This window comes from Ctenopharyngodon idella, chromosome 10 (assembly GCF_019924925.1).
Source record: "Ctenopharyngodon idella isolate HZGC_01 chromosome 10, HZGC01, whole genome shotgun sequence".
NCBI lineage: Eukaryota > Metazoa > Chordata > Actinopteri > Cypriniformes > Xenocyprididae > Ctenopharyngodon > Ctenopharyngodon idella.
Window position 1 is genome coordinate 5,893,987 of NC_067229.1, and position 17,842 is coordinate 5,911,828.

Here is a 17,842-nt window from a genome sequence, read left to right on the forward strand (position 1 = left end):
TCTTGCGACCAAAATTAGTCTACGATCATTTTCTGACAGAAATTCAGTATGATCATCGCACAGTGTGTTTGCATCGACCTATGTCTACTGACGTCTACGTCTACTCAATGCGACATGGTGCTAAAATTTAAAACTGCTTACCTCAAGCTCTTTTCCCTTCTTTCGCCGCTTCCTTTTTTTCCCAGCGTACATAAAAACTAGATTATTAGACATAAAGTAAAATATTTCCCGACTTTTTTGTTTTCATTTTGATGATTACAGCTTGCAGTTCATCAAAATCAAAAAATCAGTATCTCAAATTATTAGAATGTTTAATTTCAAGTTCTATTAAATTACCATTCTCAGGGCATAAATACTGGGTTTAAGTCAGTAATTCCAACAGCAGTCATGGGGAAGTCTGCTGACTTGACAGTTGTCCAGAAGACGATCATCAAGACCCTCTACAATGAGGGTAAGCCACAGAGGGTCATTGCTGAAAGAGCTGGCTGTTCGCAGAGTGCTGTGCCAAAGCATATTCATGGAAAGTTGACTGGAAGGAAAAAGTGTGGTAGGAAAAGGTGTACAAGTGAAAGGAATGACCGCAGGCTTGAGAAGATTGTCAGGCAAAGCCGATTTAAGAATTTAGGAGAGCTTCAGTAGGAGTGGACTGAAGCTGGAGTCAGTGCATCAAGAGCCACCGCACACAGACGTCTTCAGGAAATGGGCTACAACTGTCATTCCACGTACCAAACCACTTCTGAACCAAAGACAACGTCAGAAGCTTCTTACCTGGGCTAAGGAGAAAAAGAACTGGACTGTTGCTCAGTGGTCCAAAGTCCTCTTTTCAGATGAAAGTAAATTTTGCATTTCATTTGGAAATCAAGGTCCCAGAGTCTGGAGGAAGAGTGAAGAGGCACAGAAACCATGTTGCTTGAAGTCTAGTGTGAAGTTTCCACAGTCAGTGATGATTTGGGCTGCCATGTCATCTGCTGGTGTTGGTCCACTGTGTTTTCTGAAGTCCAGTCAAAGCAGCCATCTACCAGGAAGTTTTAGAGCACTTCATGCTTCCTTCTGCTGACAAGCTTTATGGAGAGGCTGATTTCATTTTCCAGCAGGATTTGGCAGCTGCCCACACTGCCAAAGGTATCAAAAGCTGGTTCAATGACCATGGTGTTACTGTGCTTGATTGGCCAGCAAACTCGCCTGACCTGAACCCCATAGAGAATCTATGGGCTATAGTCAAGAGGAAGATGAGAGACACCAGACCCAACAATGCAGATGAGCTGAATGCTGCTATCAAAGCAATCTGGGCTTCTATTACACCTGAGCAGTGCCACAGACTGATCGCCTGCATGCCACGCCACATTGATGCAGTAATTCATGCAAAAGGAGGCCCAACCGAGTATTGAGTGAATAGAAATGAACATACTTTTCAGAAGCCTGACATTTCTGTTTAAAATATCCTTTTTTTATTGATCTTATGAAGTATTCTAATTTTTTGAGATAGTGAATTGGTGGGTTTTTGTTAAATGTGAGTCAAAATCGTCACAATTAAAAGAACCAAAGACTTAAAGTACTTCAGTCTGTGTGCATTGAATTTATTTAATACACGAGTTCCACAATTTGAGTTGAATTACTGAAATAAATTTACTTTTCCACAACATTCTAATTTATTGAGATGCACCTGTACTTCATATGTACACTTCAGGCAGCTCCATAAACCAGCCCATTGCAAGGGTTCCGCCATTAGTGGGCACTCGTGCAATGTAAGCAATGACGTACATCCAAGTCAACGAGACTGAGGGAAGTTAGTTTTGGATGAATAGAAACTATTCACAAAGGCTATTCACTTTTTACACTAGCCTCTGTATTTTAACACCCGGAGACTGCTTCGCTATATTTATCTATTAACTGTGGTGTGTTCGTACATTTATTGGCATGTTTTCTAATTTCTAATTTAAGTAATCGTCATAAACAAGGTAACATTTAAAAGTCTGAAATCTTAAAATTCATTTTCTGAATTTTTCATTAAGACAATGTGATCACGAAAACTGCAGGCCTACTTTAAATCCTTTTAGCTTTGCAACAGCACTTTTTTGCACTTTTTTTTTAATCTTGATAAAACATATAATTGGAAAGATCTAACATTCCAGGTTCCATATTTGACCACTGATAGAAGTGAATGTGATGATACACAGGGCAATATTTTTGAGCAGTGTTGCCGAGCGATGTTGCTTGGGCACTACCCATTGAGAATGTCTATCTGGATATTTTAGATCGGTCGTGGAGTCTGTCTCTCACCTGGTTGCCCGTTGATGGCAACATTGCTCAAAAATTTGCCCCGCGTATCATCACCTTGGCGCTATGTAAGTATTAAGTTGTGAGAAGAGCATCCACCAAAGAAAATTAAAATGGATTGCAGGTGCCACCTGGTGGCCTTTTGTGGTACAAACTACCGGTCCAAAGTTTTTGAACGGTAAGATATTTAATGTTTTTAAAATGTGTCTTCTGCTCACCAAGGCTTCATTTATTAGATCCAAAATACAGTAATATTGTGAAATATTTGTACAATTTAAAATGTTTTTTATTTGAATATATTTTAAAATGTAATTTATTTCTGTGATGGCAAAGCTGAATTTTCAGCATCATTACTCCAGTCTCGAGTGTCACATGGTCCTTCAGAAATAATTCTAATATGCTGATTTTCTGCTCACAAAATTTGCTTTACAAAAAGAGATTCTGATACCACTGAAGTATACAAAACAGACTGACAGCCTCTGTCGTAGGCTACACGCAAACACCGACCATAACAGGTTTGTCAAATTTTAATTCCCTGCCAAATTATTACCCCCTTCGTTGAGGCTACCTGGTTGACCACCCACACCAAATCCTAAACCTACCTATACTGTGGGCTCATGGGGGTAATAATCTGCCGGGGTCAGAAATCGGAATCGGCCCAACACCGGCAAGTGCGTTTAAGATATCAACAGACATTGGCTTGATTGCTCAAGTCTGTAGAAACCTTTGATGCTTAAACACAATTACGCAGTGCTCATTAAATGTTTCGCGAATATGCTATTAGGCCTATTACAATTTCATGAATGACAATGAAACAATGAAACAAAATCCTATCAGATATATCTATCACTAATCCATCAAACACTCAGTTTAGATCAATCAATGTACAAACATTCAGTTCTTAAACTCTAACACCTTAGCTCAATCAAAACAGTCACATTTTATGCGTGCAGAGACCCAACATATTCGTAAGCAAACAGGCTATCGGTCCCAATAAGTGTCAAACTGCACCATTTACCTAAAAAGTTCATGGATATTGGGAAAAAATATTCTTACCTTTTACAATAAATAAGTATCGACACAAAACAAATATCCTGCCAAACATAGTGAAAAGTGATATTTTCTCAGCCTGCACTTATTCAAGGAGTCCAGTGAAGCCCAAGAGGAAGAATCTGTAATAAAACCACGAGCTCGAGAAGCGGCCGGCGGTCGTCCAATGAGTCAAGTGTGACGTCAGAAATGTGAAAATCTCACAGCAGAGTTGGAACAGCCCACAGGTGGAGCTATAGCATGGAGTCCTGGACTAGAAAAAAAGTTCCATTCATGATGAACAGGAGACTTTAGATAGGGGGAGCTGGAAGTCGTTTGGCTCTGCAGTGAGCATCTCTTGGCATGGGGTGGCAACTTGCCCTATAGAAAAGGCATTGCCACTCCAGTTTTCTGTACCGCTTTTCAGCAGTGGGTCCAGACTAACATCAGATGGTGGAACTAGTAATTATTAAAGTTAACTAACTGTTCTTCTAGCCTATATATCATACATTTGTAGATCATGATAACCAAAGGCAAAATTATTCATTGCTTCTTGCTATAGCCTAATAATTAATGCTAGCCTATGTTAATTATAGCTAGGGGACACAAAAGTTTGATGCATGGAGTGAGAATGCACTAAAGAATAAAATGTTCTGTTTCACAGACAAATTTCATCTGAGCTTATAATGAGAAGCTGGCAATGAGGAAAATGTGACGAAGCAGATAGCCTACTTACTTTTCTCTACCACGGTAAAAAGTAAGCCATCTAATCTTTCGTGGAATAACGTTTCTGCTGCTGTTGAGAATGTCAGCGCGGTTTTGTCTGGATTTAAACTAGTTTAAATCATCTAAAAATGTGTTGTTTGCAACGAAGAATTCTGCACCGAACTTGAACGTTTCTCAGCGCTGTTTCATAATGGTCGCATAATCGATGAACCTGTTATCCCTGTTACATATGTAACCTTAAAGATCCCCCAGTGGTAAAAATTAAGTTTTTAATGTTGTTTATATGTCCAAAGTGTTTTTAATATGCTTTAAGACAAACCATGTGCAAATTCATAAGTCAGCACCATTGCTGAGTATTTTATTTTTGAAACTGCAGTAAACCAAAGACAGTCTAAAACCCGCGGTTTGAAATCGGTGGTGTTTGTGACATCACAGACTACCTTGTAACCAATCACAACAATGTGCCGGTAGGCTTTAGCATATCATTAACTATGACTGCTCTAAAGCAGGAGTCTCGAGAGAAGCCAGGTTATCCCGGTATATTTTCTGTTGATATGAAAAATTGTGTAGATTTAGCAATATAGCGAGTCTATTACGATGTTATGATGAACTATATGCCCTTCTCCACGTTCTGAGTTGTTCAAAGCGTTTGTAAGGATACTGATTGTTAGAAGGCAGCTGTTTGACTGAACAGGAACGGTGTGTGTAACATTAGCAACACATTATTAGCTGTTTGATAACATAGTCAAGCAAAAGGCTATCTATATTAATTCATACTAATTAATGACAGAACCGTCGCAAGGGCTGTGCCAAGTGTGCGAGCGCATAGGGGCTCGCGCCAAAGTAAAGTGACAGCTGACTTGAAGTAAAGCCAATAAAGTTCATGTTTTTGTCCTTCGAAATATTTTAATACTATAAAACATAACTAAAACAATATTGCTCTGGGCGTGTCTGTGTGACCGGGATTCGTGTGCATATGTCAGTCAGTGTGGAATCGCACGTCAAGTTCTGAGAGAGCTATTCAGTCCATTATAAATTCTGATTTTGTCCGCCTCTGAAATGGATCAAACCATAGATATTAGCCTACCTGATAACTTTAAGTAAATACGCTGGAAATCCGCGCTTATTCAAGGATGTGCATTTATTTCATGTACGGAGAAGGCACGGGTGCCTGCAGGATTTCATCTGAATGTTTTTTTTTAAATCTGAACTCCAAAAAGCAACGAAATTGTCAAACATCCATTTAGTTCACAGAGGAAAACGGCTGCTTGTTCTCTCGATACTGTCTGTTTTAGTGAAAAATCGCTTCAGGGGATTCATTGAGAGAGCAGTCCAAAGAAATGCAAGTGGATTCAGACCGTTTTGCAGAAATTCATAATTTAAAACACAATTTAAGCGTCAGAAATGAAACTGAATATACGAAGCGAAGCAAGCTTTTTTCTTAAATATCCACAACACAAACAACAAATTGCTCGTCACTATAGCAACACTAGACTCTCCGAGCTGGTGTGAGCGAGTGGAGGCGGGGCTAATTTGCATATTCATCGATCCGTGTATATTAAATGAGGCAAGGGTGTAGAGTTACATTCAAGCTATTTTAAGGCATGAAGAATTTTTTTCACTTTATTTTTTTTTTAAATATGTCATTTTGGTGATCAAAGATGAGTTTTAAGGGATAAAATAATTGACTACAGGGGGACTTCAAATTCATAATTTTATTTTAGTTTCAGTTTAATTCATTATTTTATTTTAGTTTGTTAATTCATGGTTTTATTATTTTTTTTTTAAAAAAGGAAAAAAGAAAAAAAATTTGATGTGGATGTTAAGACATTAATAATCTATTTAGAAATGTTTTCATATATTTTCATCATGTGTCTTATGCAGAGTTTTATGTATATATTAGAAAGTTATTTTGTGCCTCGGCCCCTTTAAGGAAGCGAGCTTTGGAAAAGAGAAGAAGCGAGTTGTACGTGAGTGAGTTAGGCAGCTGTTCATGCTGTTATGCCGATACTTCTGATTAAAGAAAGAAACGTAAATCATCACCATTGCAACCCGTGTTTTATTTATGTTATCTACGCTGAAGAGACTGGAACGTTCACAGCAGAAAATAAGGGTTACACATACCTGGTTTGTTGAAGCATTGCTCTAGCACTCTGTTTCTCAGTATCCTCTCTTTAACTTTGACTGTCGTGACTGCTGTGACTGGAATATAACGTACAAGTGGGGGAACCAGATCATGTTTGCAGCCACACCGGTCTGTCTAGGCATGTTTGCTCAAGCTTATGTTCACACATTTTTAACAAGTAGTTGTGTTGTGCTTTTGAAATCATCTCATAGGCCAGTCTAACCTGGATAAATTCACTGCTGGATTATTTGCTCATTTTATCCCTCGTGGCCCACACATACCAATCATTTTGGGGAAAAGGGATAGAAGCTTTTGACTTTTTACATCATAGATTATGAGAGCACCAACTATTGAATATTTTCAGATACATAGACTATAATGTATCTGAAAATATTCAGCCTAATTCATAAATCATCATAACTCTTGAAATAATTTAATATTATTATTATTTTTTTTTGACAAATTACTTATCACATTTACCATGTGGTCTCCTATGCCATTATTAGAATAAAATTATGTATTTTCATGAAAAATACTGTCACATAGCCTGTACTTTATTTTGTTTTTCATTGACCATAAGGGTTCAGTGTCCCTTTTAACTCCCATATTAGTGATAGTATCAAAATCAGCTGCTTTCAAATTGCTCAAAACAAGATGTGGTTATAGTTTCAGTTGCAGGATGTGATTAAAACTTCATCCTGATAATAATATGTGTAAATAAGTCAGATTGTTGAAGACTGAAGATTTTCACCTTTGTTATGTGCTCTGCTTAAGCCACTAAACTAGTCAGTCTTTCAAAAAAAAAAAAAAAAAAATTCCTGTGGAGCTTGTTGTCCTGTTTTATGTGTTCATGGTGAGTGTACTTTTTAGAGAAATGATCAGATAACGTGGAAGTATGAACCTGATAATTCACATATTGCTGAAGTCTCTGAACCCAGCATTTATATGTATGGTGGTGCTGCTGATGGGAGATTCAGAGACCGACTGAAGCTGCATCCAACTGGATCTCTGACCATCACAAACATCAGATTCAGTGACTCTGGATATTATACAGTGACAATCGGCAGCACCAGAAGAACCTCGATTAAGCTATGCAACACTAATATTGCTTTTACAATTTGTTCTTGTGTAAATTTGAAAATAAACTATAACTTTTTGATCACAAGGGTTTTATTAGACCAAAACTGTAATTCCCTTTATATATAAGTATAACTATTAGCATTAAAACAATTGAAAAATTACATTTCAGCTGTAAATAGCCAAATCAAAATAAAAACAACAGCCTCCATCCATTTACAACATAAATTCTTAATGGATACTGTAATAAATAAATAGAAACCAGACATTAGTGTAAAAAGTTACAACCAGTTTTTACAAGACATTAGTAGAGCAGATCTAAGCAGCACTTTATACTGTAGACTTAAACATGTACATTCATTAACTCACTTTCACCAGCAGAGGTCAGTATCACAACAGTAATGAACCACTTTGGAAGTTCAGACTTGAATGTGGTTTATTCTGTGTAAATGAGTAGTTACTCTCTGTGTGCTGTAGGGGGCAGCATTTAACATCCTTTACATCACTTTTAACAGAGTAGAGAAGAGGACTTTATTCACATGTGCATGTTTACAGTATAACCTCTGACTATTGAAAATGTTGCTCTAATTAGTTGTATAATGATTTATTGAGATGAATCAAACTACTATTTAGAAGGGGAAACACAGGGAGCTGCCAGTCTGTCTACTGACCAAGACGAGTTTGTGAGATCCACTTCCATGGCTGGTACAAGACTCTAGGCATCAGTGAATAATCAACTGAAAATAACGAATTAGTAATAAACAATAATCAATTAACACTTACACCTAAGTTTGAGATATATAATTAGAGATATAAAATAGAGAAAGATACAATAATAATGGTGTTAAAGGAAACTAAATAACTTAAAGTGCAAAGAATAGACAGAACAATCAGGAAATCTGCCATACCACTGAACACTACTGTTGAATAAAATAAAATAAAGTAAGAAATACAAGTAAAATAAAATAAAGTAAGAAATACAAAGGTAAATATTAAGTGACTATGTCTTTTGGATCTTAAATTCATATCACAACAGTTGAGTACAATGTGTGATCTTCTGCAACAACATCCTGCAAGAAAACAGAATCAGAATTAAAATTAAGATGAGGGGTTGAGGGTTTATACAGGCAGAAAAGGCTCAGTTATCTTACCGTACTCTGGAGTCGATGTGTAGAGAATGTTGTTTCAGCATAATGCATCTCTTCAATATGAATCTTGACTGGTTTAATAATAATCAGACATGGATTAAAATTTCGCTTTTAATCACTATTTAAAATTAATAAAATATGTTCAAGCTTATGTATTTTTGCATGTAATTACTTTTTCCTGGTTGTTTAGTTTCTTCGGTAAATGAAACCTGCAACTGCAGCTATGACCACCAGCACCAGTGCTATAAGAGCTGTTGCCACCAGGAATCTTGAATTCTGTTCCACTGCTGTGATGTACAGACAAAACTGTTAAACCGTTACAGTTTAAAGCTGTAAATAAATCATGATGATGGAAGGTGACTAAAAAAATGACCAAAGAGTTTCAATATTTTTCCTATTTAAAACTTGACATGGTATGGCAGCAAAGTTCCTTGATTATTACGCCGGAATGAGAGTATAGTTCCTAGCCATATCGGCCTAGAAAATCACAACTTTTCATTTTCCGTCGGTCTTAGTACACGATGTAACTACAGAAGAGTCAAGTTTTAAATAGGAAAAATATTGAAACTCTTTGGTCATTTTTTAACGAGATGCTAACGGTCTAATCAGATTCAATGAACTATGCTAAGCTATGCTAAAAGTGGTACCGCCAGACCCGGAGATCGGCTGAATGGATTCGAAAACGGTAAAACTCAACTGTTTAACTCTAGGGGAGTTGGAAAATGAGCCTATTTTCAAAAAAAGTGGAGTGTTCCTTTAACTAATGTTAACAAATAACTCTTGATTTTAATGTATTAGTAAATGTTGAAATTAACATTAACAAAGATTAACACCTGCTGTAGAAGTATTGTTCATTCTTAATTCATGGTAACTAAAGTAGTTAACTATGAAACTTTATTCTTGTCACAGACACGCCAGGCTCCAACACCCACCAATCACAGCACACTACTACAAACACAACCACCACTCCTTCACCACCCATGCACGCCAGTCCCATGGCCAAACCAGCACCCTACTCTGGATCGGCAGAGGATTGCAGCGGATTCCTCCTACAATGTGCGCTGGTCCTGGAGATGCAACCACACTATTACCCCACATACACCTCTAAGGTAGTGTTCATAATTTCACAGTTACAAGGCAAAGCACTTCAATGGGCCGATTCCATCTGGTCCTAAAACAACCCTGTTACCCAGTCCTACTCGGGTTTCGTCGCTCATTTCCAGGAGGTCTTCGGAAAGCCTGCAACCAACTCTTCAATTGGTGAGAAACTGTACAATTTGAAACGGTTCAATGTCAGTAAATGATTATGCTTTGCAATTCAGAACGCTAGCAGCTTCGAGTGGCTGGAACGAACAGGCTCTGATAACAACCTACCGTCAAGGTTTGGACCCTTGAGTGCGGTTGCATCTCGCTGCATACGAGGACTCCATCGGGCTAGAACGGTTCATCCAACTCTCCATCCGCTTCGCCACTCGTATACAGTCGTGTCTTGAAGAACACCAGGGCCAGTCACTATTTAACATCGCTCCCCGTCGACCAGAATCCGTCAGCCCTCCAGAACCAGCTCACGAACCCATGCTCCTGGAAAATTCCCGGCTCACCCTTTCTGAACGGCAGAGGCGGCTGACCCAGAATCTGTGCCTGTACTGTGCTTCTCCTGGGCATGTAATCTCCACATGCCCAATCCGTCCTTCTCATCCCATGGTGAGTGCCATCATTCCCTTGATAACAAAGATGAAACCACTCACCACTGTTGTAAATCTTACTGCTGCTGATGTTTCCCTTCCAGTGGTCGCACTCCTTAATTCTGTTTCAGCAGGCAACTTCATCTCCGGCGCCATCTGCCGGCAACTCAAGCTCAAGACCACGGCCACGCCGTCTACCTACGATATCCACTCAGTGACCGGGAAGCCTCTCAGCAGGAAATCAGTACATCGGTGCATTGGGCCCATCCAGTTGCAAGTGGGAATCCTCCATGTGCAACAGTTACATCTGCTGGTTCTGGAGGAATCCACCGCTGACATGATACTAGGGCGTCCCTGGTTGGAGCAGCACAACCCAGTCATCTCCTGGAAGACCGGCGAGATCCTGAAGTGGGGCGACACATGCTTCTCCAGCTGTTTCTCTGAGCTTCCTGTTCCTCCGTCTCCTCGTCCTGAACATCTCTCAGTCTGTGCCGCTTCCATTGAGAGCCCCATCGAGGAAACACTCTGTGGATGGTCCATCGTGTTACGCAGAGCATGATCCCCTCCCTTCGGAGACTGGGCTGCAGGGCAGTATTCCAACATGATAACGACCCCAAACACACCAAGACGACCTCTGCCTTGCTAATATCTCCAGACCTAAACCGTATTGAGCACCTGTGGGGATCCTCAAATGGAAGGTGGAGAAGCGCAAAGTCTCTAACATCCACCAGCTCCGTGATGTCGTCATGGAGGAGTGGAAGAGGACTCCAGTGGCAACCTGTGAAGCTCTGGTGAACTCCATGCCCAAGAGGGTTAAGGCAGTGCTGGAAAATAATGGTGGCCAAACAAAATATTGACACTTTGGGCCCAATTTGGACATTTTCACTTAGGGGTGTACTCACTTTTGTGGGCAGCGGTTTAGACATTAACGGCTGTGTGTTGAGTTATTTTGAGGGGACAGCAAATTTACACTGTTATACAAGCTGTATACTTACTACTTTACATTGTAGCAAAGTGTCATTTCTTCAGTGTTGTCACATTAAAAGATAATAAAATATTTACAAAAATGTGAGGGGTGTACTCACTTCTGTGAGATACTGTATATGTGTGTGTATGTGTAATATATATATATATATGTGTGTATATATCTATATGTGTGTATATATATGTGTATATATATATATATATATATATATATATATATATAGATAGATAGTTGAGCTCAAAAGTTTACATACCCCTTGCAGAATCTATAAAAATGTTAATCATTTTATAAGAAAGATCATGAAAACTGCATATTATTTTTTTATTTAGTACTGTACTGAATAAGCTATTTCACATAACAGTTGTTTATGTAAAGTCCACAAGAAAAAAAATGACCCCATTCAAAAGATTACACACCCTTGATTCTTAATACTGTGTGGTTTCCAGGATGATCCACAACTTTTTTTCTTTTTTTTTTTTTTTTTTGTGATGGTTGTTCATGAGTCAGTATGTTTGTTCTGAGCAGTTAAACTGAGCTCTGTTTTTAGAAAAATCCTCCAGGTCCTGCAGATTTTTTGGTTTTCCAACATCTTCTGCATATTTGAACCCTTTCCAGCAGTGACTGTATGATTTTGAGATCCATCTTTTCACACTGAGGACAACTGAGGGACTCAAACACAACTATTAAAAAAGGTTCAAACATTCACTGATGCTCCAGAAGGAAACATGACGCATTAAGAGTCAGGGATGTAAACTTTTTGAATTGGATAAACAGAATAAATTGTACTTTTGTCTTCTGGGAAACATGTAAGTATCTTTTGTAGCTTCCAAAGGGCAGAACTTAATATGTTCTTTAAACAAAACTTGCACATCAACTTCTTGTTCAAAGTTTTCACCCCTGACTCTTAACGTATCATGTTTCCTTCTAGAGCATCAGTGAATGTTTGCAGCTTTTGTAATAGTTTTGACTCTCTCAGTTATCCTCAGTGTGAAAAGATGGATCTCAAAATCATACAGTCACTGCTTGAAAGGTTCAAATATGCAGAAGATGCTGTAAAACTGATGAATCTACAGGATCTGAAGGATCTTTCAGAAGAACAGAGCTCAGTTTAACTGCTCAGAACAAACAAGGGACTCATGAACAACCATCACAAAACATAAAAAAAAAAAAAACACAGTCGTGGATCATCCTGGTAACCACACAGTATTAAGACTCAAGGGTATGTAAACTTTTGAATGGGGTAATTTTTATAAATTCTGCTATTCTTTTTCTCTTGTGGACTTTATGTAAACAACTGTTATGTGAAATAGTTTATTAAGGACAGTACTAAATAAAAAATAACTTGCCATTTTCATGATCCTTCTTATTTTTTAAAAATTTGTTCAAAGCAAGCATCAAGCCACTCCCATAATAGTTTTCACAATTCAAATTAATGCACAGCTCATAATGACTATACAAGCATATTGTAAAGTAATTATTCCATCACTAATAAATTTCAATGAGTAAAACTGGCTGTGTCTATAGTATTATAGAATACACAACATTATAATATTATTTTCAAATTAATTAGTAAATTATTATCATTTTAAATTTTTGTCCCTGGATAAGTAGAGTACTCTTGAAATGAATTAGCAGTAAATTAACAGATTTTAAGTATCAATTCCACTTAAAAAGATGCAATCTAATCCTGTTTACATGAAATAAACCTGCTCCCGAGCAGGTTTAAGCTTACGGACCTGTTGCTATGGCAGCAAGTCCAGGATGAGCATCGAAGAACCGAACAATCCAGGATCATGCCAAATCGTCATCAATCAAATCCAGCTAACCAAGTTAGCGACGTATGAAGAACGGGCCCCGGATGTCAGTTAATGAAGACTGTTATGTTCACTCTTACATCCAACAACAAAACATCTCAATTACTTTGAGACATTGACATTGTTGTTGCTACAGCTGCTTGAGCGCAGAGAAAATGGCGGACAGCCTACAGCTAGCTGAGGGCGGAAACTATGGTAATACAGGACTGTCAGTCAGTGGCCGTGGGCGGGGCAAGAGGAATGTGATGTCACATTCCTCAGAGAATCAAAATGGCTTGTCTAATGAGACTGCTTTGGTTTAATAGGGATTTAAAAAAAAAAAGGAGTGGGTGTTTTTTTATCATTGTAGGGTGGTTGTTGCCAACACACACTTATATATCAAAACAACTTGTAAAAGTGGATTTAGCATAATAAGTGACCTTTAATACCAGGTGGAAACGGCCATAGTTTTTTTCAGCAGGGTTTTTTTTCCTCTGTGAAAATCTCTATGTACAGTTAGAATAATCTACAGCCTACCTACAAGGGCTTCAGCCAATATACTTGTGCAGCTGTTGATTTCATCTTATGTGTGATATTATTTGAAAAACAGAAGCATGGTGAAAGTGCACGTATGTCAGTGATGATGATGATGATGTGCAGGTATGTGAGTGATGATGATGACTGTAAAGACAAATGAGATCAAAACTATTTCTACTTTGCTATATTTAGTTCATCATAATGGTTTCTCGTTATTTCAGTCAGAGTATCTTCTCTTCTGCATGTGCTGATTTCTCTCTCAGCTGTGTTTCTGGTGATTTGTGCTGTGATGTTTCATCTGCACAAAAAGGACAGGACGAGAGGGTCAGTCTGTCCTTCAGCTCATCTAAACAATGATTCAGAAATGACAGAACGCACTGAATCAACTGGTGTTGGTGTTTGTAGATCAAAAAGTGTTAAAAAAAAAGTTTTTTTTTAGATGTTAAACTGGTTGAACTAATTCATATATGGATGAATCAAGTTACAATTTGACATTTCATAAAAGTTTGTCGTTGCTCAACTGAACTGCAGTGTCTGTTTTTAAAGACGTGCAGGTGAAATGCCTTGGTGGAAAATGTTGAGCTGTTATTGAGGTCAGTAAATCAGGGGTCTTTGTTCAATGCGTGTGGTTTATTCCACTGGTAAATGAACAAAGCATAAGATGGCGTGTGATAAATAGACAGTTTAGTCATTATGAGTACAGCAGTGTGTGAACGATCAGCGTGAAGCTCAGATAAGTTCGTGAGATTTTCTAATGAGGTTTCCAGCATGATGAACTTCTCTCATCTTTGTCTGTATTTATTTATTTATTTATTTATTTTTTTGCTATGTAATGTAATGTGGTGAAGTGGGTCATTCAAGTGTGTATTTTACATTTTACATATTTTACAATTACATTTTGTTTTTTTATTGATCTATATCTGTTTAAAATGATATTGCGTGAGGGGATAAAACATTTTAAAACAACATCAGTGATCTCTGTCAGACATTTTCAGGTATGCTTCATCAACATTAATGTTAGTGCTCTTTACACAACTGAAAGAGTTAAAGTGTGTGTTCTTTTTCTTTCCTCAGACTCTGTCCAGTGTTGTGGTTTCACTGAAGCTGTGATCTGATTGGTTGTGTGCTCTCGTGGGTGTGGCTGCTGAGAGGTGGGTGGTTTATGACGTCTTCTGGATCTTCTGGAGTTCAGTAAAATAGGACGTAAATGGACACCAGGGGGCGATGTTTTCAACATGTTTTTATGATGCTGTTTCTGTATACGCCTCCCTGTAACCCCAATTAACAAATGCAAAAAACCCTCTGAGACAGATTTACACACTTCAAAATATGCGAAATGTGTTATGACAACAAACCAATGATAGATGACTTTCAATGGAGTTCGAAACTATTGTTTGAAAGAAGCATGATCATATAATCCTGCCAAGCACAATACAAGATTAAGAATATATAAACATGTATGCTCTGTGATCATGCAGACATGACATAATGAAGCAAAGACGAACAGCTGCATGCTCGAATTTCCTGCCGAAACCCACCAGTACTGCTCTTATTATAGAAAACATTATTATAAGCTTACCGTTGTGAATCAGGCTATGGTAAGGAGATAGTTTTGAACACCTGTTGGTTATGTACTTGCTCAAAAATTGATTTTGGATCATTTTTAACCAAAAAAAGTTACAGACTGTAGCTTTAAATGTGTTTTCCCCTTATCTTAAGGATTATATTCACTTGTAAACTCATTAAAAAGTTAGGAACAGAAAAATTAGGAACAGTGGGATCTGGTTGTTATTGTTTTTCATAATTAATAAACAACTAAAAATCTTAAATGTTAGAGTTCATTTTTGTTCATTTGAATATAATGCCCATTTAAAAGGTCAATGTGAAAAAGTGAATTATGTCAATAAAGCTTAGACGCCTACTTCTATATTTTGTATATTGAAAAGAGTTTGTTATGACACACTGTAAGTGAACACGCACAACATTTCCTTTGTCATTGTGAATAAAATAATCAAATGAGTCACAGATATGTCCCCTCTACCTTCACTTTTATTTTCCTTCTTCACTTTGGTCAGCTTTATAAAATGTAGATCAATAGAGCCTCTTCTGTCCCTCACAGATTTGTTTAAATTTAAATATGGTTTTCTCCCTTACTGAGGTCTGTAAAACTGCCCTTTTGGGCATGTATCTGACATTCACACAAAAAGACTTTGCTTTCACTCTTAAAAATAAAGGTTCTTTATTGGAATTGATGGTTCTATGAAGAGCCTTTAACATCCATGGAACCCATACATTGTTTTTTATAGTGGACAAATATAGTAGAAAAAAAAGGTTCTGTTCTCTGAAAGGTTCTTTGAGGAACCAAAAATGGTTCTTCCATTGCATCACTGTGAAAATCCCCTTTTGGAACCTTTATTTTTAGGAGTGTGTGCATGATGTTCATTTGATCTGTAATTTTAGATGCCCCGCAGGTTTGGGAAATACCCTTCCCCCAACAGAGCATCTGCAATGTACACAGACGGCAGGTGGGCCATTGTATTGTGATGTGTTTTGAAGTTGAATGACTGAAACCACCAAATGTGGTGTCTGGAATTTTTTATTATTTTTTTTTTTAATATTGGGAAAACATCAACAGGATTCAGTCAAGTGCTCATGGAAAAAAAATGGGTCCGGGTTGGGAAGATACTAATGGGGCAGAGTAAATGGCATACTTTCCTAATAAGCGAAAAACTGTATGTGACAAAAGAAATATGCCCAAATTCACAGTACTCGGATTCTGAAGTGTGCATTCGATGGACACTTTACTATCCATCGAGGCCACAGGAGAGGATTTGTGAATGGCAGTGAAGCAATGTAACTGACGCTGGTAGGTCACATGATAATGACAACATGGCGAATGTAGTAGCCTATGTCTGGGTTACATTCATACACACACTCACACTATAGAACATACTCTTTAATTATTCAAAATAAGTATATACTCAAGAGAGTATGTGATTTCGGATGCAGCCAATGTGAATGTTCAGGAAAGCGTCTCTGATGAGAACAAGGCTCCGATAACTCCCCAACCACACCCTTTCACCACTTCTACATTTGCAACTCATTTGCAATATCTTTCAGTCACGTGACTGGTGCAGAGACCTGGAGGACAAAACATCCACAGAACTGATATCATCTGATAGGAAGTAAAACAAAGACAGTTTTGGACACTTGTGATCTATATTCAGCAGCTGCTGCATTTCAATCACTAAAAACAGCAGGACATTCTAAAATGCTCAACATCAAAAAAAAGTGCCTAATGTATTAAACAGTGGTATTAAAAGATCATATTCAGTATACACCTTATTGATGATGCATACTATATTCAAGCAAGCAGATGAGCCCAGAATATGAACACAATGCACCAAATGCTGTTTTCTCAATAATGAAAATCATTTAACGAGTATGTGTTGCGTTTATATTCTGGTTTCATCTGCTTGTGTACATAGTATGCATCATTAATAAGGTGTATAGCCTACTGAATTTGGTCGTTTAATATCACTGTCTTACTACATTAGTACTAAGTACAACCCTGGTAAAAATTACTGATGGACAATGGAGGAAAGCTGAACTTAAGTCTTTTTTTTTTTTTTTTTTTGGAGAATGACCCAGTTATGTGATTGGATTATGTTGTTATTTTTTGATTTGTTTGTTGTTATTTTTTTGGTTGATGTGACATGACAAGACCCAAGTTGTTAAAATGGTTTCACAGGATGTGGTGTATAAACAAGTAAAGGGGCGATGCAAACAGTCACGCAACCCACAGACATGGGTTTTCCATCCTCATAAAGTAAAGCAATGCTTGTCCACTTAGAATCAGTTATCATATCATTTAGATGTCTTTATTACTTTATACTCTCCCGGCCAAAAAAAAAAAAACCTGTTTAAATTTAATTTTAATAGATTATTATGTTTCTAGCATGTTTATATGTTTGGCTACAGTTCTTTAAACCCTAATTGATGGAGTGTGTAGTTTTTCATTTCTTAAACAACCATGTATGAAGACTTATCATGGCTATATTCAAGGATGACAATGTCAAGATTCATTTTGTGAAGGAATGGTCGGGAGGGAGCATGAGGAACACTCTAAAAAATGACTAAAAAAAACCCAAAACATATTTACACAGTAAAATACCGCTTTCCATTGAAACAGCAATATACCATTAAAACAATGCATTCTGGGTAATATTTGTCATTTTCGAGAAAGTGGCCTATAGCCTATAGGTTATAGGTAGCTTATACTTTCTCGAAAACGACTAATAATATTACTCAGAATGCATTATACGGTATATTACTGTTTCAATGGAAAACGGAATTTTACTGTGTAAATTTGTTTTGTTTTTTTAACAGTTATTTTTTAGAGTGAATCATTTCCACACATGAATTGGCACCAGACCTTAAATTCATTGAAAGTCTTTGGG

The 17,842-nt window shown here is 37.5% G+C and overlaps 1 long non-coding RNA gene across 1 annotated transcript in view; it reads right to left on the reverse strand.

Moving 5' to 3' along the window:
* Nucleotides 1-17,842, reverse strand: part of LOC127519897 (uncharacterized) — a 163,202-nt gene that overhangs the window by 30,527 nt on the left and 114,833 nt on the right. The window lies entirely within an intron of this gene.